Source organism: Apium graveolens, chromosome 5 (assembly GCF_009905375.1).
Source record: "Apium graveolens cultivar Ventura chromosome 5, ASM990537v1, whole genome shotgun sequence".
Classification (NCBI taxonomy): Eukaryota; Viridiplantae; Streptophyta; class Magnoliopsida; order Apiales; family Apiaceae; genus Apium; species Apium graveolens.
In genome coordinates, this window is record NC_133651.1 from 144481763 (window position 1) to 144504820 (window position 23058).

Here is a 23058-nt window from a genome sequence, read left to right on the forward strand (position 1 = left end):
CCACTCTCATGGCCACTGCAACAAAACTGGACAAGGATACTGGTAAATCAGTAGATATTGCTGATTACAGAGATATGATTGGCTCTCTACTCTATCTAACTGCTAGTAGACCTGATATCATGTATGCTACCTGTCTTTGTGCAAGATTTTAAGCAGATCCAAGAGAACCTCACTTAACAGCTGTGAAAAGAATATTCAAGTATCTTAAAGGAACAGTTGATCTGGGATTATGGTATCCCAGAGAATCAGATTTTAAACTAATAGGTTACTCAGATGCAGATTTTGCAGGTTGCAAAATTGACAGGAAAAGCACAAGTGGAAGCTGCCAATTTCTTGGAGGCAGATTGGTTGCTTGGTTTAGCAAGAAACAAAAGTCAATTTCCACATCAACTGTAGAAGCAGAGTACATTGCTGCAGGAAGCTGTTGTGCACAGATTCTTTGGATGAAGAATCAGTAACTGGATTATGGGTTAACATATTTCAAAATCCCTATTTTCTGTGATAATCAAAGTGCTATTGCTATGACAGGTAATCCAGTTCAACACTCAATGACAAAGCACATCAGCATTAGGTACCACTTCATAAGGGAACATGTGGATGAAGGTACAGTGGAATTGCACTTTGTTCTAACAGATCAACAACTAGCAGATATCTTCATAAAACCACTGTGTGAAGCTACTTTTACAAGATTAGTAAATGAACTTCGAATGGTTTCAGGTTCTTTCTCTAAATCTGCTTAGTTTTGTTCTGATGCATCAGACTTTATGATCAGTATTTACAGAAATTACTCTCCTTGTGTATTATGTGCTTAAATGAAAATTGCTTAAGTACTGACTGTTGTCTGATGTGACTCTCTAAACTCTGATAATGCTATGTCTGTTTTTGTAACTATTCCATTCTATGAGGATACATGTGCTAGATGCTGACTTAGTAATCTTCAATATACTAAATATCCCATGTTAGAAGTAATTATTTCTGTGGAAATCTATTAACACAAGCAAATTCTGATATTGAGCTTAGTTGAGTTTTCTTTGTCTATTTTATTACTAAGTCACAAACTATAATAATGCTTCTCATCTGTTAATTTCTGATGCTAGTAAATCTGTTGAATGTACTAAGTACTGATAAACCTCACTTATCAAAAGAAAAAGAAAAGGAATCAAAGATTAAGATCAGGTACTCCTTTGAGATCTAGAGTAAAAATGTGGAAGGGATGACCCAAGTGCATTGCTGGTATTAAATAAATATGCATCAGAAAAGTAAAATATTTTCTTGGTGACTTTTCACACTCTATGATTACTGGAGAAATAATCTGATAATGGTATAAATTCTGATAAGCAGTCGTGACTCACTTACACCGAGAAGCCACTGTAAAATGGAATTTCAAAAGATGCACAAAATTAGCACAAAACAAGTGAGGTGGACTCAAGTATGAACTCATTCAATAGTAGGTTTCAGAATAATGACAGGTTTTTAGTAAAGTTTTAGTTATGCCTTATTTCTAAGATGTACTGAAGTGAATCAGACTTTACTCTTTGTCTGATATTTAGCTTAATGCACACACTAAACACTCCATATAAATGATGAAAATTACTGTGGTGATCTATGTTATTTTAGATGAACAGTTTATATATCAAATTGCATATAGTTTGAGAACAAGTTCTGATGATTAAGTTCTGAAGAATCTATATCAGAATTTGTGTGAGGAATTACAAAAATAGGCCTTCATTTTTCGAGTTAAGAAATTATGTTCTAATGACTGTTAAGTTCCGATATAAGTCTAAGTTCTGATATTAAACTCTGATCCTTTAACTTGACTTATTTGTGGATAAAATCTAAAAACAGTCTCATTTTAAATCAGAATATGTTTGGGTAGAATATTAACAGTCAATATTATTAGGGATAGTGGTACACATAATGCACAGTTTTTTTTACTTGTTACTTGTGCGCATTAAACCCTGGCTTACACTTCCAATGACTGTTTTTCGTCTTCCCAAGTCTAGGGAGACGAGGTAAAATTAATTCTACCTATCAGCATTAAATTTCTTTGTGTCTCCTGGCATTCTCTTGCCTATATAAACGAACACTTCACATCAGCCTATACATCAATTCTTTCCTCAAACACTTACTCTCTTTTCCTTCTTATACACAACATGGTTAACTACAATATGTTTTTAAACTATGAGACCTTCAACATGGAGTTAAGCTGTGAAGCCTGGCAGCAGGAATGGCACGTCACTGCCATTCCTGATGAGTTATGGGACTCAGTTCCCCAGGAGGTACTCACCCACCTCCTGTTCTTCTATATGGACTACCATTGCCATCTGGAGCGATTGGAGGAGGAAAGGCTGGAAGCTCTCCACCAGCAAGAGCGAATCATCAGACTCGCTATTCTGTTTGTCGAGAGTAGGAAGAAGAAATAATTTATTTTCTTCTTCCTGTTTTTCTTCATCGTCAGCCTTGCCCTGCTTCTTGAGCTAGGACAAAGGTTGTTGATGTTAGGTTTAGAAGCTTAGGACAATTTTGTAAAGTTCTGATGTAATTTAAATTTCATGAATGTATTCTCTTGATATATTAATGGAATTTCTACTTTTTGCAAGTTTTTGTCTCTGAGATGTTTGTAATTTAAATGCACTGGTACATCCTGATATATCCATGTTCTGATGACCATTTCTATTTTGATTTAAATTAAGTTCTGATCTTACAATTTCAGTACGTATTTACTTGATTTATTTTGGTCATTCTCATTCTTGACTTTTTCTCAGAATATTGGAGTTGCAGTGAAAAATAATTGAATAAGTGGGAACAATTTAAATTTTGAATTAAAACTGATTTACCTCGATTAATGGAATTACTGGGTAAGTGGAACGGTTTTTCCTTGAAAAATTGCAAGTGGGTAAGTAATATTTACTATTTTCCCGTGCCCATTAAATATTCATTGTTGCTGCATGTCTGACAGGTGTCCAATGATTATATTTTTTTTACCAAGTATAAGTAAGAGAGAGAGAAGATTATACAATCTTTTATTTACTTTTTCAACTTTATCTCTCTCTTTGCTTTTACTCTCTTTCATCTCATGACGTTGGTTTTTCATACAGACATTTTATCAAACACCTAACAGGCACTCTTAAATCTCGATTTTTCTCATGGCACCTAAGGATTTGATCATTGATGGAGCTAAATTTGTCCCAAACAACTATGCTTCAATTCTCGATCATGCTGAAGCTCCATCTGAGTTGTATTTTGTGCAAGATCTTCTTGCACACAGTGAAATCGGGTATGCATTGACCCAGCCTTCAGTCTTTTCCGGCCAACAAGTTCTGACGTTTTGGCGGACTGGGCACTTTGATAATGGTGGTACACATGGTACTCCCAGTATTGTTTTCGAAGTGGATGATTCTACACATGTGGTAACTCCTGGTATAATTCGAAAGGCTCTACATTTATCAGATGGATGTATTTTTTCAACCCCAGAGGAATCAGCTCTTAAAGAATTAATGGCTAGTTTGGGGTATGAGCAGAGTTTGGCAAAGCTTGGGTAGTTGAAACGGGCTCATATCAGAAAGGAATGGAGCTTCTTCTTCGATTGCATCACTAAAGCTTTTGGGAATAAGTGTTCCAACTTTTATGCCATCCCTATAATGAGTCAGCACATCGAGTATGCTATCATTAACCAAACTCATTTCGATTTTGCAAATGTTGTGATAGGTTTTATTGGGGATAGGATGACAGAAGATAGGAATGTTGTCTACTTTGCTAGATTTTGTCAGCTTATATATACTTTTTGTTGTGCTAATGAACCTCAACCTACCACTTACTTAACTCCACCTTTCAAAATTGCAAAACGAGCCTTTAATGATTTGGTAAATGCTGATCTTAAGAAAACAGTGGTTAGACCTTTACAGATTCCTCAGTCTGTAAAGCAGATCTTGGTAAATGCTGATCCTGACACCTATAGATCTGTTTATCCTGATATCCAACCTACTACCACATCTCAAACACCACAACAACCAACAGAACATACCACTCATACTACTCAACCATCCCTCAGAACATATCTCAAATCATATATCTCCACTTCACAGACAGCTCAACCCTCATCCTCAGCACCTACTGTAAAGCCTTCATCTTCCAAGCCTAAGAGGACAAAGACTGTTCCTCAAACACCTCAGAAGAGAAGGAGGATTGTTTTGAGAGATGAATCTGATAGTGAGGAACAGGTTTCTATATCAGAACATGTTGTCAAAGAAGCTGAGAAAGTTCATTCTCAGAAGGATTCTGGAATTGGGGGATCTAAGCTTCTCAAAAGGCTTAGAAAAATGACTTCTACTAAAACTCCCAAGGAATCCCCACCTTCAAAGAGATACAAGAAACATAGAGCTAAAAGGCCAGTTTCAGATGATGATGAAGCAGCACCTAAGGAAGGAGATCAGGAATCTCTGATCTCACAAGAAAAGGAATCTGCTCAAACCCCTGCTTCTCCATTAACTCCAACTAATGAAGCAGCTACTGAAATGGCTAACACACCATCTGTGTCTCCTGTTCACAAGACTGTATCTCCTGTTGATCCAGGCATAAGTGCTGAAATTGATATTCAGAACCTGGTTGTGCCTGAGGTACTTTACTTAGAAGCTCCAACAACAACTAATCCATCAACAACACCTGTTACTGATGCTGCTCAAACTCCAGAATTATCTACTACACCTTCTCTGCATCTAGATGATGATGATCAGAATAAAGGTAAGCATCAGGATATGGCTGTTGATCAGAACTTGGATCCAGATAAGCACTTAGAAGATGATGCTGAAGCCTCAATTGCTTCTCATACTGTTGTTTTATCAGAAGATGCTGATTCTGAAAGTTCTGATGCTGCAAATGCTGGAGATACTGGTGATGCTGCTCCAAATGCAGATGCTGATGAAGCAGGTCCTTCAGGACATGCACCTCAACAAACTATTCTTAAATATGAACTCGATAAGAAGTTTGTTACCAGAGAAGCACCTGTGCCTTGGAGTGAAACTCCTGCAGGACAGGAGTGGACTAAGGAATGGAACTCAGTTACATGTGTTCCATCTACAAAGAATCTTGCTGAGCACTTGACAAAAGATGATGAGATGTCAATTACTTATGATTTCAAAACACAGCTTAGAGTCACTGCATTGAGTACTAAACATCTACAAGGTCTCCATTCAACTACTCATGCAGAGTTACATAAGATTCAGGAAGAATTAATGAAGCAAGAACAAGTTCAGAAGATTGACAAGAAAAAATTCTTCCAACCTACCTTTGACAGAGTTGCTTATATTGAGAAGAGTCAAGAGAAACAACAAGCTCAGATTGATGATATTCTGAAAAATCAAGCTTCTCAGCTATCTCAACTTAATGAAATCCAAGCCTCAGTGGAATTGCTTGTCCCTCTTCTCTTACCTGCTGATGCCAAAAAGGGGGAGAAAGTAATTAAGTCCAAATGCAAAACTGATAAGACACTGAAGGGGAAGGATGATGAAAAAGATGATCATGGAAACCCTGGAATGGGTAGGGGTCATAGTCAAGGTAAAGGTTTCTCATCAAGAAAAGCTGAAATCACAAGTCACAGGACAAGTTCTGATACCGGAAAAAGAATCACTTCTGCTACTGGTAAAAGGATAAGTTCTGATGAACTTTTAGATCTTGATGAAGAAATGTCAAGACAGTTATTTCTTCAAGAAAATCCAGGAATGGACTTGGAGAGTTTAATGGAAGAAGAAGCCAGACTTAAATCAGCAAAAAGTCAAGTCTAAATCTGAAGCTTCTGGTAAAAAGAAACTTCCAAAACTCAAAGGCATTGTGATAAAAGAAAGGATAAATACTGAAGCAACCATGGCTAAATCACAACCGCAGATAGATCCAAGGTCCAAGGGTAAAGAAAAAGTTGGTGAACCTATCAAGGTTTATGTGCCTCCTGTGAATGAAGAAATTACTGATGAAGATGCAGATCTTGCTCTAACTTCAAGAAAAGTTTTTAAGACAACCTCTGACATGGCTCAAGTTGTTCAGAGTTAAGAGATAGTAAGTTCTGATATTTTAAAGAAATAAGTAACCTCTGACATAGCTAAAGTTAACTTGATATCAGAAGATAAATCAAAGACACTCCTACCAGGATTCACTAAAGCAAAACAGACTCAACCTTTGAAGACTGCTGCAAGTGGTTTTGAAGCAAGAGTGGTGACTGGAAAGGAAGCAAGAGATAAAACTGGATTGGGAAGTGCTGATGAAAGAAGAATACAGAACACTACCAATGATCCAACTTCCTTAAGTGAACCAGGTATTGGAGCAACTCCTGAGAGATTGAATCAACTGGAATCTGTACAAATGGTTTACCATACCTACTTGAAAGAACACATCTTGTTGTACTTCATGACAGATGGTAGGGTTTATGATATAAGGGAAAATGCCATTCCATTGAAGTATTTTGAAGAACTGGAACATGTATTATTCTTACTTCAAGTGAATGACAAAATAACAGAAAGTGTTGCAAACTATTTTAAGAATCAGATTCAGAGACAGAAAAGGCTTTATTCTGTTAAGTCTGACAGCACATATCTTCCAAAGTACAGAGATCACAAGGGTGATATAGTTGAAATGAAGCCCAATACTGCTAAGATTATAACTACCTTTCTGGGTTACAGGGTTGTGGAATTCAATCTTGAGTCTGACAAGGCATATTTGATCAGACTGGATCAGGATATAAGAAAAGCTAGAATTAATGATCTCATGGTTGCAATCTTTCAAATTGGTGAAGATACTGCAGAACTTAAAGATGCTAAAAGGAGGATGATTGATGAACTCAGATATGCTGAGAGATGTTTGTTGAAGAACTATCTCAGAACAACTCCTGACATCAGAGAGATCAGAAGATGAAGCCAAGTCAAGATCTACAACTACTTAAATTCTGATATGAATACAGACTGAAGTTGTTATCAGAAGTTAAAGACTGGTAAAGCTTTAAGGACTGTAAGTTGTAGTTATCTAGTCTAATTCTCATGCATTTGTACTTAATGTTTTTGACATCATCAAATATCTCTTAAACTTGTATATTATGCTAATTTACAAGTTGGGGGAGATTTTTAGATAATTTTGATAATGTCATGGCTAATATGATTTATGTTTAGTTTTCAGATCTTACTTAAACAGGATAAATCAGTACTTACTGGAAGTCAGGACTTAAGGATATCGGTACTTATATTATCAGGAGATAATCATCAGAAGATGGATATCAGAACTTAAGTACTGAAGGACATTCAGATAAGGAAATCAGTTGTTTAAAGGATAGAAGATCGAGACAAACATAAGAAGAGATATGCATGAAGAAGGAATTCTATGAAGAATAGAATACTTGGAAGAAAAGATATTTGATTGATATATTTTAGGAAGCAGAATTATATTCCATATCAATTAGCGATTATCTTGTAACTGTGTAGTATATAAACACAGACATAGGGTTTACACTAAAAGTGTTATCATATTCGAGAAGTTTATTCATTGTAACCCTAGCAGCTCTCGTAATATTTGTTCATCACTGAGAGGTAACAGTTCCATATTATAATAGAGTTTATTATTTCAATAATGTTTTTTTTCTGTTACTTGAGTTATTAAAGTTCGATTTGATTGTACTATACACTGTATTCACCCCCTCTATAGTGTGTGTGACCTAACACACTCAGAAAATCATTTTAAAAATAAATAATTAATGAAATATTGATTTCTCAATTTTATAAAGTCCTAAAAATAATTATTGAAATTATAAAATTATAAAACCAATTTTAGAGATCATCCAAATATTTATGGAAATAAGTCTGCAATTAAATCCACTTTTTAAAGTGGAACAGAACAATACCACTCAATATTTATTACACAAATAATCCCTATACATCCTCAGTCACATATAAAAATAGTAACACACAATACACTGCTGACACTACCAATACACATATTTTATTTATTAATTATTTAATAATTACGCATTTAAATAATAAAACATACGAGTCGTTATAGTCTCCCACCAATAGGTGGCTTTATTCTCTAGATAATAACTTGAAAACTTCATCTTTTGTTCCTCTCTCACTTTGATTAAAGCAAATGACTTCTCCATCTCCTTCAACCAAACTCTTTCTTCATTTAGATCCAAAGAACCTTTGAACTCCGGTGGATTCACCTCCTGGAAAGTCTTAAAAGTTACATGGGGATTGGTATGTCTGTGTTGTTATTGAGTTAGGTTAATTGTTTGTTGGGCCAAGATCTGAAGAATCTTGGACATAGTTGGGTCTATGGGACCTGGATTTGCATTTTGGTTATTGATGTTGGTTTCTTCATTCTGGGTGGTAGCGGGTGTTTCTTTTGGGAGGCATCTTCTGTAAAGAATTAAACAACTTATTTAGCGTTGAAATCAATTCCTTTTTTACAAAAAGTTTTTATGAAATAGAAGTATTTCTTTTTTAAAACAATTTTCAACGTTCAACTAAGTAATTTGTATGTTTCTTTACAGAATGTAAACAATCGATGGAAAGGTTATATGTTATCACTAGAGTTTATAACTGGTGCAGTAAATAAAACAGGTGCAGTAATGTAAATGACAATGCTGGAAAAAAAAGATACTGATATATATATATATGTCAAAGTTGGCAGTACAGGCGTGAAATGCTTCAGCAAAAACAAAAGTACAATAGACCTATCCACTAGCCATCAAGTCTAGTCTATATATACAAAACAAAAGATTGCTGATAACATACTACATTACTAATATACATATAACATCTGTCATAACAACACTGACATATAACTCCAAGGAAACTCTGGTCCTCCAAGCCTCGCAAGCTCCTCCAGAACCCATCTGTCCCACTCCACAAGAGCATCTGGGGCGGCATACTCACAAGTAGCTCCATGTAGACTAGCCTCATCTACCCTCCAAAATACATGAATCTCGCTCCTAAGCTCCCTCACACTCTTCTCAACATTTGTTTTCCTCACAATAATATGTTTTAGTTCTCGAATCTGTGCCAACAGGGTTTGTCACTCCATAAAATAGGCCTCTAACTCATGGAATGGAACAGGGCGCGTGGTAAACCGAAAGATGCACTCACAGCTGAATGTACGGTAGAACCAGAATCAACATCTGGGGGCCTCAAATAGTTGGTCGCACATTAGGGGGTGGTGGTATAGCTCGAAGAGGTGCATTTGTCACAATATGAGGTAATATAGCTAACAAAGGTGAACGAATAGGGTGTGGATCAGATCTGGGTGGGGATGGTAATCCACGAACAGAAGGCTCCGAATGATCAGATGGTATGGGGATAATAGGATCTGCCATTGCTGCTATCTGAGAAATTAACACCGCAAGATAAGAATCTCAAATCACAATACGAATCATACCAGAACCTACTATAAAGTCACACTCAACCTCTCGACGTCCTATCTTTCTGTCACTGATCTCTAATCCTAACCTTCTACCCAAACCTGAAAATCTAGGCTTGTTTCGGTGACTTTTAACATGTAGCTCTAATACCAAACCTCTGACGCCCTCCAAATCCGGGTCACAGATTCGGGGTTCACAACACACACACACAATATAAACATGTATATAAAATAGTAAATGCAATGACCATACATTATATATCCACGAATCACAACAGGTTAAAGTATAAAATAAGCCACAACCTTAACTTATATTACATCGTACCAAATCCCAACTAGTTTAACTTACAATTGATAATAAAAAAATCTTACAAACTTTCAAAACTCATAACTAAAGCATAATGCTCTTGCTAGCTCGTTCCATCACTCAACCTGGAATCCTAGCTCAAACACTGGCCTGGGGATCCTCGCTACCAACAGTTTCATTCTTAACTAGAGAAGAACATTAAAAGGATCACAAGAGTGAGCTAACTAGTGCAGCAAGTTATATAAACAATATCTGAGGTTAAACAATGATCAAATGAAATAATTCATAAAAATCAAGTTTCTTGTTAAGCAATAATTAGAATTGGATATTCACTTCTATATTTTAAAAACAAAGGTTAGGTTGTTGATCCGTTATGCATTAACCTTGAGCAAGGCACACAACCCTGCTCTATATATTGGATCCAAGGCACACATTGGCCTAACATGACCATGAATCTAGTCTGATCACGAATCTGGTCCATATTTCGAAAACTATCCAATTTTATTATAATTCAATATAATAAATAATGTAATTCAATAAAACAAGATCATAATCAATATTGATAAGACATTTGTCTCAAAGCATACTGCAATTCATAAGTATTATAAAGTTATATCAAGGTTTGTATGAAGAATGGCTTCAAGTCTATAGAAGAATCAAGTAATAGAGGAACACTGGTATACTGGTTATACAAAGTTGGTTCCCTGATATTATAGGTATTGTAGAATGTATGAGTTATTGTATGTTTAAGCAATTATGTTTCGGTGTTTGGTATCTGGTGTGAATGTATTTATGGAGTAGTGTTGTAATATATGTGGTTTAGTATATGGTAATTCAACAATCAATGGTTCGTAATGAAGAAGGTTTACAGTTCAAGTATCAAATGATCTAATCAGGATTCAAGGCTAAACAATTTAACTAGCACAGGTTACCATATGATATAGCTCAATTATATCCAAAGCACTTGCAATATAAAACAAGAACTATTCAGGGTACTTGCAGTATATCTTAAGAAAGGTTCACAATAAACTTGTAACATATCACAAGAAGGTTCAAGCATACTTGTCTGATCTCAAATAATTTCCAACTTCACTTGCACTCGTCTATCGTTTCTACTCACTGATCACTTATTTTCCATTCCTACACCTCACTTCTTCTGCTAGACATCACAAGAATCTATCAATACGCAATCTCATATCATTCTAATCGTCACACAAAAGTCACAAGCTTCTATCTACCCTTCATTTCACCCAAATATGACTTACAGATTGAAAGTTATAATTAAAACAATCAAACAATAATCACACAGGAATATAACACATCAATCAGGTAACAGGTAGCACATAACACATAAGGTATTTGATAAAAATAATTTTTCAAAGAAGATCCGGGGTTAAAATGATTTTTCTAGCATTAAATACGAATTCTTCAACATTTTTCGGAATTAAAACGGGTAAAAGAATCATTTTGTAAATAAATAACAAGGTTCGAATACCCAAAACTGGCATTAAAATCATTTATAAATAATTATCGAGCATTAAACATAATTTAGAAAATATTTCAAAACTCGAAACTATTTTTCGGAATTTTTAAATAAAAAGGAATAATTAAATCCAATTAAATAGTCAATTAAAACTTATTAATAAATAATTAAATTAATTAATCAAATGATATTTAAATTAATTGATCAATTAAATAATTAAATATTAATTAAAATTAAGTAATTAATTAAATCAAATTTATTTTTAAATTTTAAATAATTATAAAATATTTTTGAAATTAAAAAAAATAGATAAAATCAATTTTTAAAAATAATTTGGAAACGGTGAAAAGTGTAAATATTTAAAAGTTTATACAAGGGTGGAAACTGTAAGTTTTGAAAATTTAGTGGATAAACGCAATTTTTACAAAGTTGGGGGGATGAAATGGTAATTTCACCATCATCTCCCCCACCACTCCTTATCGTCGGCCGAAACTCCATGGCCGCCGCCATGTTGCTTTTCCGGAGACTCCAAGGGTGCCCAGAAATGCACCAAATTTACAATACTTGTTCTACCCGACTCCAGGAACTTAACGACAGTCTTAATTTTATCAAAAACCCGGCCAAACAGCGTTTAAAAGAAAATGTCGTCGCCACCACTGTTTTTTCCGGCGAACTCGATCCCGGAACCCGCTGGCCTTCAAACCAACATCAAACGATTCCTTTTTACATGATCTATCTACTGGTATCAACCAATTTTACTAATAACCCCTGGGGACGAAACCCCAAAATTTTAATTAAGAACATTCAAAGTACATAAACCCTAATTTTTTAATTTCCAAAATTAAATTCAATTTTGAACAAGTTATTGAACTCCAAATCAAGCATATGATATACCAAAATGTTCAGAATTCATTTTTCTACAACATGCAATCATCAAATCACATAAACAACATCAAAATCAAAAAATCCTAATTTAATCCAATTAAATTCAAATTTAAATAAAAATATAGAAAAATACCACTTGAATCTGCAGTTGTATAGATTAAAAACTTGATTCTACTTGTCATGAGCTTCGATTCGACTACTTGCATGCCAAAATCAGAGTTCGATAGCCTTCGAATCCTCGATTGATTATGAAAAACATGATGAATATTTATATTTTCTCTAGAAAATTTATAATTTTACTGTTTATATATGTTTATCAGTATAAAATAAAGTACTGTAAGGGCTCTTTATATTTACGGAATATTGATACATCGTTGGATCATATCGAATATAAAAATAGAATACTTAATAGCTAAGTATTATTAAAACTTATCCAATTCGGTACCGGTTTAAGGATAAACATCAAAACCGGGCTTTGAAATAAATTTTGGGGGTTCTGAGCTTTTGGTTACACATACGAAAAGATAATATAGTATTTTAATCAAAATATCTCGTATATCGAAATTATCTAGTTTACCGGTTTACCAGAATGAAAATAATATCGTAAAACTTGTGTTGGGAATCGTACAGCTAAATCCGTACTCCGGATTAAAAACGTCAAAACACGGAAAATGCCCGGAATAATAAAATTAGGCTAGAAATGAGTTTTCCCGTAACTTCTAGGTAGTAAAAACATAGAGACCGTTAAAGTTGGACGGTTCCCGAATAATCAAAATAATTAATAATTAAATAGAAAAATAATTAATTAAATTTATAAATCGATTATAAAATCATATAATGACATATAAATTGCTAAAAAATATCAAAATAATATACACCTTATTCTGGGACTATAAAAATCAAATTCACATATTTGATCACATATAAATATCGAACACATATACCATTTAACATATAATTCACCAAAAATTCATATAATATTCACATAATATTCATTTATTGTCAAAAATAATTACACGATATATCCCAAATATTACACTAGTACCATAACATACTAGTTCAAAACAACTTTTCTCTATACATTTTGTTTTGTGGATTGTCTTATTAGTTTTGTAGTGAGGTGAAGTGATGTGAGGCGATTCTCATTCTAAGACCCAAGTCCTAGACGTACTAACGAGGAGTTAGTAGAATTTACATCGTGAAGAAGAGGAAAGACCCAAGACCGGATCACTAAGATCCAAGATCGACAAAAGCTAAGGAACCCAAGTCCACACAAACGTTCTACATCATGTTTGAAGAAATAGCATGGAGTTATTGTCTAAGATAAGTTGTGTAGGTATTACATTTATTTTGAGGTGGTAACCCTTCAGTTACGCACCAGGAAAAATACTTGTAAGGGTGAAAAGGCTTCTCCGCCTACTAAAGTAGCAAGTTTATTATAATTAAAAATCCTGAGTCCGGGAGAGGAGCTCGAGGAGTGGATGTAGGGGTGATCGAATCTATGAGAGGTTGCGTTATCGCGAACCAAGATAAAATCACAGTGTGTTATTTTCTTTCCTTGCACTTTATTTTTCACACATATGAACTACATAACTACTCGGTAAAGTTTTAAAAGGGATAAATTATTTTTAAACGCCATAATAATTTTTAAATTGGTAATTAAGCTATTCAACCCCCCCACCTTCTAGCTTAATATAGCCCTCTTACGAGACCTTACAATTGGTATCAGAGTGGTGCTTTTTAAAGTGTTTGTTGAGTGATTTATAGATTTATAGGCACAACAAAAAGTGATCCGGAATGACGTATATTAATCATGTTGGTTGTGGTGAAGGTCTATCTAGCTCACGACCTTCTCTATTTGATGGCACCAACTTTGCAACATAGAAAATGAGGTTTCACATTTATGCAAGATCTCAAGAAGTCAAAGTTTGGATGGCTATCGAAGGTTAGTAAATATAATATAGAGGAAGAAGCCACAATGAATATATCCGCCAAGGCAGAAGTGGTTCTCACAAGTGCACTTGCAGAAAAAGAATATAAAAGAGTAAATAATTACAAGTCGACACAAGAAATGTGGAACAAACTAGTGGTAACCTATGAAGGAACCACTTATATAAAAATTCTCGAATGAAAACATTGGTCCAAGAATACGAGAACTTTAAACTCCAAGAAGGAGAAAATATCATCGATATGAAAACAAGATTTACTCGTATTATTGATGAGTTATCTCAACTTGGAAAAAATTATATTCAAAATAAAAAAAAGAATAGTGCTCAAATCTCTACAACCTAGTTGGAAGGTCAAAGTTGCTACTATAAAAGAGATGCACAACTTAAATGAGTATATGATTGATAACCTATTCAGAAATCATCGTGCTTACGAAGAAAATAATATTCCGGAAAAGGTTGCTCCAAAAGTGGAGAATAAAAAGAAAAATATGGCTCTAAAGGCCATATTAATTGATGAAAATGAAAACGACAAGGAGTTAAACGAGGAACTCCAAAATCTCGATGAGAGTGAAATTGCTCTACTCAGAAGACAACTTCGTCGTGTGCTTCAAAGTAAAGCTCAAAGATACGGAAAAGGCTTCCTTAAATCAAATAATCAACCAAGGGTTTTTTACTCTAACGGAAGGCCAAATTACAATCAAAATTATTCTTCCAAGTATAAAAGTAATTTTCCATCAACGAGCTACAATAAAGGCAAAGATAATTAAAATATAAATACCTATAGTAATTCCAGTGTCTCTACAAACCATCCAGTTTTCGCTTCTCTAAAACCCAAAGATCCATCTCCGGAGGAAAAAAAGATGTGTGTTTCGAGTGTAAACAACCCGATCACTATAAAAGAAAATGTCTTAAACTTTCAAAGGGACGAAGTCTCGTGGCCGAAAATGGTTGGGATTTAAGTGAAGATGAAGAAGCTCCGGAAGCTAGTTGTTATGGATAAAAAACTAAGGTTATTATTTGCTGTATTTACTACTAAGATTCGAGAGCTCAAGGCCTTTAATGGCTGCTCTCGTGCTTCGTGGCTCAATCTGCCTTTACGAGATGCCTACGTATCTCTGTGAATTAGAGAATCAAGCCAAAAAACGTAGTTCTGATTGGTGGGGGTGAGACCCCTTATATAGATGTTGGGAGTCCTTGAATTGGACTTGGTATAGGAGACTTGGTGGGTAAGTCTCATAATTAGAATGGACTTTGGAGTCCTAGATAGTAGGAAACTGATTCCTTATCCTTTTAGGTCCCCTTGAGGCTTATCTATAAGGATTTATATCCTTATCAGGACTCTTCTCAATAGCTGATTTTTCCCTTATTAATTAATTATGAAATTAATTAATAATTAGGGCTTTTGGGCCTTTTTTATTCCACCAGGCCTGATCTGGTCCATCAGGCTTAACCTTTCTGGTCTGAATATCATACATCTTCTTATTGGGCCTAGCAGCCCATTAATTATAAAATCAGGACTTATTTATCCCTATCATTTGCCCCCCAACTTTTGGGAAACATTGATTAGGTTTCGCAGAAGTTAAATCTATTCGTTCCCTTACAAGGTTTCGTTTTTGCGTAAAGTGTGGAGCGACCTACACATTTACAACGAATCTTCCTTTTATTCAGAAATTATCTTAATTTCCAGGAATTTTTCCTTAATTTTCTGGGATTTATCCTTAATTTCTGGATTTTTCCCTTAATTTCTGGGATTTATCCTTAATTTCTGGATTTTCCCTTAATTTCTGGATTTTTCCCTTAATTTCTGGGATTTATCCTTAATTTCTGGATTTTTTCCTTAATTTCTGGGATTTATCCTTAATTTCTGGATTTTCCCTTAATTTTTTGGGATTTATCCTTTAATTTTCTGGATTTTTCCTTATTTCTGAAAATATTAACACTTTTCAGAAAATATTTAAGGAATTTCCTTATTTTTCTTGTAATTTTCCAGGGTTTTTTTTTTCTTTTTCTTCCTTTTTTCTTCCTTTTTTCTTCCCCCCCTTCTTGTTTTTTTTTATACAATTTTCGTCCAGGAATCCATTCGACCAGGATCCTGGTCGAATTAGCCTTTGTTGTGCCTTGGTCGAAGGAAATTCGAAGAGGATGCATTCGACCTCAATTCCTGGTCGAATTTCGACCAGGATTTTTGCTTTGTATATATTTTATTTTTTTGAGCAGAAATCTTCGACTAGGATTTTCGGTCAGAACACATTATCTTGACCGATTTAGACTTTCTTTTAAGCCCAGATCGACAAAAATTCGGGCAGGGTCTATTCGACCAGGATTTTACCTTGCTTCCTGGTCGACAGGGTCAAGAAAAAAGGTCAGAAATTATTCAGGCATTCTGGTCGAATGAAACAATCATTTAAATATTTTTTTCTTCCCTTTTCGACCAGGAATTTTTGGTCAGGATTCTTTTCTTGACCGAAATAGCTCCCTTTTTTAGCCCTGGTCGAAGGAAATTCGACCTCAATTCATTCGACTAGAATTTTAATGCAAGTCCTGATCGAATTGGGTAAAGGATACCAACTTTTTATTTCTAATTTTCCTGGGCCTCTATCTTGGGCCATCCCTTTTTCTGATTAGATTCTCTTGGGCCAACCCTTTAGTGGGTTTTTCTTTTTGGGCCTTTCAACTAATTGGGCCCTTTTCTGGGCTGGTTTTATTGGGCTAATCTTTGGGCCCACTGTTTTTAACTGGGCTTTTCTTTCACCCCTCTTAAAAAGATATTTGGGCCTCAAACATGGCTTTTATACCTGGGCCTTAGCTCTGGGCCTTTTTAGCCCTACATACTTGGATTTTCCAAGATTTTTCTAAAATTGGGCCTTATCTCTAAGCCCAAATTCCAGGTTCTTCTAAGGTTTTTCTGGATTCTTCCAGAATCTTTTAAAAATTAAAATTTTTCACTTGGTTTTTCCAGGAATTTCCAGGATAATTCCAGAACCTTCTCTTTGTTGGGCCCAAATGGGCTTTTTAAGGCCCAAATCACCTCTTCTTTGGCTATATAAAGGTGGGTGGGGGGAGTGTTCCTACTCACACTCTTCACTCCTCATTTCACACATTTCTTCCAACTTCCTACTCTCTCTCAACCTTCCTCCCCTAGTTTTCAGCCTCCTTCCTTTCAAAGTTTTCAGGCTTTTCCCAGCTTTACTAATGGCTGACAAGAGTTCTGAGAGGGCGGCCAAGATAGCCTCGGTTTCAAAACGAGGTAAGGATATCGAGATCCGCTCTTCATATATGTCTTTAATTGATATGATTAACACTAGGGGGGATGAATATCCCTCCACTGCACATCTCGACTCTTTTAATCATTGTAATACTTGGCACAACATAGATTTCAATAAACTAAATGCTCGTTATAACGTCCTTCCTCCTCTTAGATTAGTTTCAGTCTCTGGTGGTGATCGTACTTGCCACTGGAGACCCGATACTCTCTTTATTTACACAGATGCCCTTAATGCTGGGCTTAGGTTTCCTTTTTACCCCTTTATTCCTCATCTTTTGGCTGATCTACAAATTAATCCGTGTCAGCTTCCTCCAAACGCCTGGAGGAATATTCTATGTTTTATGGTTTGTTGTCTTAGGGAGGGCTTTCCTCTTTCTGTAGCCGTTTTTAGGAAGGTCTTTCAGTGTTATAATAGTTCTTCCAATATCTGTGGCTGGGTCTATGTCAAGCAAAGGCCCAAAAGCAAACATATCTTTAACAGCGCCTCTATTCCTGATAATAATCAAAATTGGAGGAATAGTTTCGTTGGGTTACGTTGGGAGAATGGTGACTGGGGCACACTTTTTCGATCTTCCTTCGGGAAGGTCAGTGATGGTAGCCTCAAATCCATTCACTTAACTCCTGAAGAAACTATTATTTATAATGGGCTTACTCAGGATGATGACACCACCACCAGCTGGACTCTCTTAGAGGAGTTTTCCCTGATTCATGTGGGACTATCCTCTGTTTCTCAACAGGGTATTTTTCTTCCCTTCTCAATTTTATTTCATTTCATGCATTATTAACATCACTTATTTTGTCCTTTGCTTTGTTTCAGCTGCTAAGGAGATTAACGAGGACAATGTTCCTTTGGTTGAGGAAACAGCTAGGATGAAGAAAGCTCGGCTCGCAGGCCTAGATACCCGGGGAAAGGCCACGGAGCCTATCTTTTTGAAGAAGCACAAAGAGCCTATAGGGGAGGCTTCAACTGAAGGAGCTGGAGGCCATGGTGCTCCTATCACTGCTGCTGCCCCTACTGCTGCTGCCACAGGCGCCTTTCAGCCTCTCTGGGGATTCCGCCGAGGGGACACCGTAGTTGGTTCCACGAAACATGCTTGGGATTGGTCTTACCATAGCGTGACTCCCAAGGATTTTACTGATATGGTGGCCACCCCTGATCTTGAGAGGATTAAGCTCATGGGAGCTCAGTCTCTGGCTTCGGTATGCCTTCTCTTTTTTGAACTTATTTTTCATTCTTGTAGCATTTTCTTGCCTTATACTTTGTTAATTGCTTTGTTCCGGTCTAACGCCTACTTTCAAGGCGCTGTGAGGCAAGCCGAATCGTGGAAGCGGGCTTCTGATAAGGCCGATAATGCCCTCAGGAGGCAACAGAAGAAGTATGCTACCCTGGAGAAGAAGCTCAAGCGCAAAGAGGAAGAACTCGTTGAGTCTAACGCCGAGCTGGTGGTACTTCGGGCGGAGAAGGATAAAGCTATAGACAACTATCTGGACTCGGAGGAGTTTGCCCAATCCATGAGGATTAGGGATGATTCAGTCTTTCCCGGGTTTTTTAGGACTGGTTGGGACACGACCCTTGGGACCGTGAACGAGGCTTGTCCTGACATTAACCCGGCGGACTATATCTGCCCTGATGACGAGGCTTTGCTACAGAGGTTTCGTACCCGAGTAGTTGTCTCGGATCATGTTCCTCAGGATCCACTCCTTCCTCCTCCCGAGTCTTCTTCCAGACCTGCTGAGGACGACAGCTCTTCCTCCTCCTCCGAGACGACGGAGACATCTAGCGAGAGCGGAGAGGATGATGATATGGATGCCGAGGGCACCTCAGCTCCTTAGAGCTTTTTCAGCCCTGCATGGCTTGTTTTATTGTATTGACTTAATTGTATTCAAAACTTATTACCCTTCGGGGCTTATATTTTATATGTTGCTTTTCTTGCCTCTTTCTGTTTAATATGCATTTGAGCCTTAAACATCCTTGGATTGAAATAATTTCAAACTCTTTAATATGAAGTCTAGTTTTTCAAAACCTTACATAGCATGGGTTCGACCCTAATCAATAATAACTAGACAATGTAAATTCTACTGGAATATAAAATCCTACGCAAGCAAAGCTTCCAGGTGCTTTTAAACCTACTTGTCACAATGACAAGTGAGAATCGTACTTCGCCTATCTTACACGTAGTAAACCTTCAGGTTTTGTGCGTGCCAGGTCCTCGGGACTTCAAAACCATCCATAGTCTCGAGCTTGTAGGTTCCTCTACCTTGAACACTCTTGACTCTGTACGGCCCTTCCCAATTTGGGGCAAGCTTCCCTTTTTGTCCTACACCAGATGCTTCTATCTTCCTCAAGACTAGATCGCCTTGTTTAAAAAACCTTTCTTTAACCCTTAGGTTGTAGTAGAATGAAGCTTTTTTCTGATATTCTACTATCTTTGCATGTGCTTTATCTCGCACTTCATCAATTAAATCCAGGGCTAATCTCTGCCCTTCCTCATTTTCTTTCTCATCGAAAGTCTGAATCCTTGGAGAGGAATGTGATATCTCTACGGGAACTACTGCTTCCGCCCCATATGCCAACATGAAAGGAGTTGCATCTGTCGTGACTCTACAAGTAGTCTTATAGGCCCATAATATGGGAAGTATCTCATCCACCCAATTATTTCTCGACTTTTCGATCCTCTTCTTTAGTCCATCCAGGATTATCCGATTTGCTACCTCCGCTTGCCCATTGGCTTGCGGGTGAGCCACAGAGGTGAACCGCAACTCAATTTCATTTTCTTCGCAATACTTCTTGAATTCCTCATTGTTGAATTGTGTTCCATTGTCAGTGACGAGGATACGGGGAATTCCATATCGGCACATGATGTTTTCCCACAGGAATTGTGCAACTTGCTTAGTTGTGATTTTGGCCAAAGGTTTGGCTTCGATCCACTTGGTGAAATAATCAATGGTTACAATCAGAAACTTCCTTTGTGCCGTGGCCATAGGAAAAGGCCCTAGAATATCCATCCCCCACATTGCAAAGGGAATAGGCGAGTTGATAGAGGTCAGCATCTCGGGGGGTTGTCTAACAACTGGTGCATGCTTCTGACAGCGATCACACTTCTTCACATATTCTTTGGCATCAGCCATCATTTCTGGCCAATAGAAGCCTAAACGGGTTATCTTATGAGCTAAGGCCCTGCCCCCCAAGTGTTGTCCACAAATACCTTCATGCACTTCCTCAAGAGCCAAGCGTGCCTCATCGGGCCTGAGACACCTTAAGTAAGGAACCACGAAAGATCTTTTATACAGAATCCCATCTATCAAAGAGTACCTTAATGCTCGAACAGTTAACTTTCGTGCTTCAGTTGCATCGCTTGGCAACCATCCGGTTTGAATGTGAGCCTTAATGGGATCGATCCATGACGTCCCCAGGCCTATGGGAGCCACAAGCTTAACATCTATGCTTCGCGTCTTTAAAACACGGAAGTATACACTTCCTGAACTTTCTTCTATCTCAGATGAAGCAAACTTTGATAGTGCATCTGCCTTAACATTTTCTTCCCTTGGAATGTGTTCAACATGACATTCATTAAATTGGGTCATCACAGCTCTTACTAGGCGGACATACTTAGCCATCGTATCATCCCTTGCCTCAAATTCTCCCTTTACCTGGGATATGATCAGCTTCGAATCTCCACGGACCTTTAAATTTTTGACTCTAAGTGTCCCAGCTAGACCAAGGCCAGCTATCAGGGCTTCATATTCTGCCTCATTATTTGTGGTTGGGAAGTCTAGCTTCATAGCATACTCAATCAAGAACCCATCAGGGCTTTGCAAAACCAATCCTGCTCCACTGGAGTTTGTTTTTGATGCTCCATCAAAATAGAGAACCCAATACTCTTTATCATCCTTCTCTTTGCTTTCATTATCAACTCCCTTGTCTTGAGGTATGGTATCTTCCTGCCCCCCGACTTCTTGGTTGGGTATGGTACATTCCACCACGAAGTCAGCTAGTGCCTGGGCTTTTATCGCCGTACGTGGCTTATACTTGAGATCGAACTCTCCCAGCTCTATTGCCCACTTAATCAATCTCCCACTTGCCTTGGGACTGTGAATGATGTTTCTCAGGGGCTGATTCGTTAGCACCTCAATCTGGTGAGCCTGAAAATAAGGACGCAGCTTTCTCGAAGCCATTACCAAGGCTAGAGCGAATTTCTCAATAGTTGAATAATTCAACTCAGCACCATGCAAAATTTTGCTGACATAGTATACGGGTTTCTGGACTTTCAGTTCCTCCTTAACCAACACCGCGCTCAAGGCGCTCTCTGAAACAGCCAAGTACAGAAATAAAACTTCATTCAGAACTGGCTTGGCCAACAACGGGGCCTGGCCCATATACTTCTTTAACTCTTCAAATGCCTTCTGATTTTCCTCACTCCATACAAAGTCTTTGATGTTCTTTAGTGACTCGAAGAATGATAAGCACTTGTCTCCTGACTTGGAGATGAATCGTCCTAGCGCAACAACCCTTCCCGTGAGCTTCTGAACATCCTTGACAGTTTTTGGGGGTTCCATGTCCAGGATTGCCTTTATTTTATCGGGGTTAGCCTCAATTCCCCTCTTTGAGACCATCAATCCCAAGAATTTTCCAGATCCTACTCCGAAAGCACACTTCGCAGGATTCAACATCATCTTGTGGTACCTCAGGACCTCAAAAGCTTCCCTCAAATGGGTTATGTGATCGGTCTTTACTAGACTCTTGACTAACATGTCATCAACATAGACTTCCATAGTCTTACCAATAAGATCCTTAAAAATTTTGTTTACCAACCTTTGATAGGTGGCTCCTGCATTCTTGAGACCAAACGGCATAACAAGATAACAATAAACACCAAAGTCAGTGATAAATGATACCTTTGGAATGTCATCCTTATGCATTTTGATCTGGTTGTATCCGCTAAATCCATCCATGAAACTCAGCATCTCATGTCCAGCAGTGGCATCAATTAAAGTATCAATCCTAGGCAGCGGAAAACAGTCTTTGGGGCATGCATCATTCAGATCAGTGAAGTATATACACATCCTCCATTTTCCATTAGCCTTCTTCACCATTACAGGGTTGGCTAACCACTCCGGAAATTGGATCTCCTCTATGAAACCAGCCTCTAAGAGCTTTTCTACTTCTTGTTTTATAGCCTCTTGTCTTTCCGGGGCAAAATTTCTTTTCTTTTGTTTCACTGTCTTCCGGCTTGGATCCACGTTTAGCTTGTGAGTAATTAACTCCGGGTCTATGCCTGGCATATCAGCTGCTGACCATGCAAACACATCACTATTTTCTTGCAAAAATTTCACCAACTTCCCTCTAAAGGGCTCCTCTAATGTGGCTCCAATGAAAGTCTTCCTCTCAGGATCCTTGGGGTCTAAAGGGACCGAAACCAGGTCTTCAGCTGGCTTTCCTCTCTTCTCGTCATTTTCTCGAACATCCATATCTTCAATAGGAAGAACTTGTCCCCCGACTCCGTCCGCCCTCAAAGAGGCCACATAACAGCTTCTAGCCATTTTTTGATCTCCTCTCTCTTCTCCACTCCCATTTCGGGTGGGAAACTTCATGACTGAATGGTAGGAAGAGGGGACTGCCTTGAAGGCATGTATCCCTGTCCTCCCCATGATAGCATTATAAGTTGAACTAGCCTTTACCACCACAAAATCCAGCATCTGCGTTGCTTGCCTTGGCTCCGTACCTATGGTGGTTGGCAACTTGATTATCCCTTCCACAGGACATTCTACTCCAGCAAAT

The 23058-nt window shown here is 37.4% G+C and overlaps 1 pseudogene; it reads right to left on the reverse strand.

Moving 5' to 3' along the window:
- Positions 1-8796: 8796 nt before the first annotated feature.
- Positions 8797-23058, reverse strand: part of LOC141660417 (NADP-dependent malic enzyme-like) — a 68313-nt pseudogene continuing 54051 nt past the window's right edge.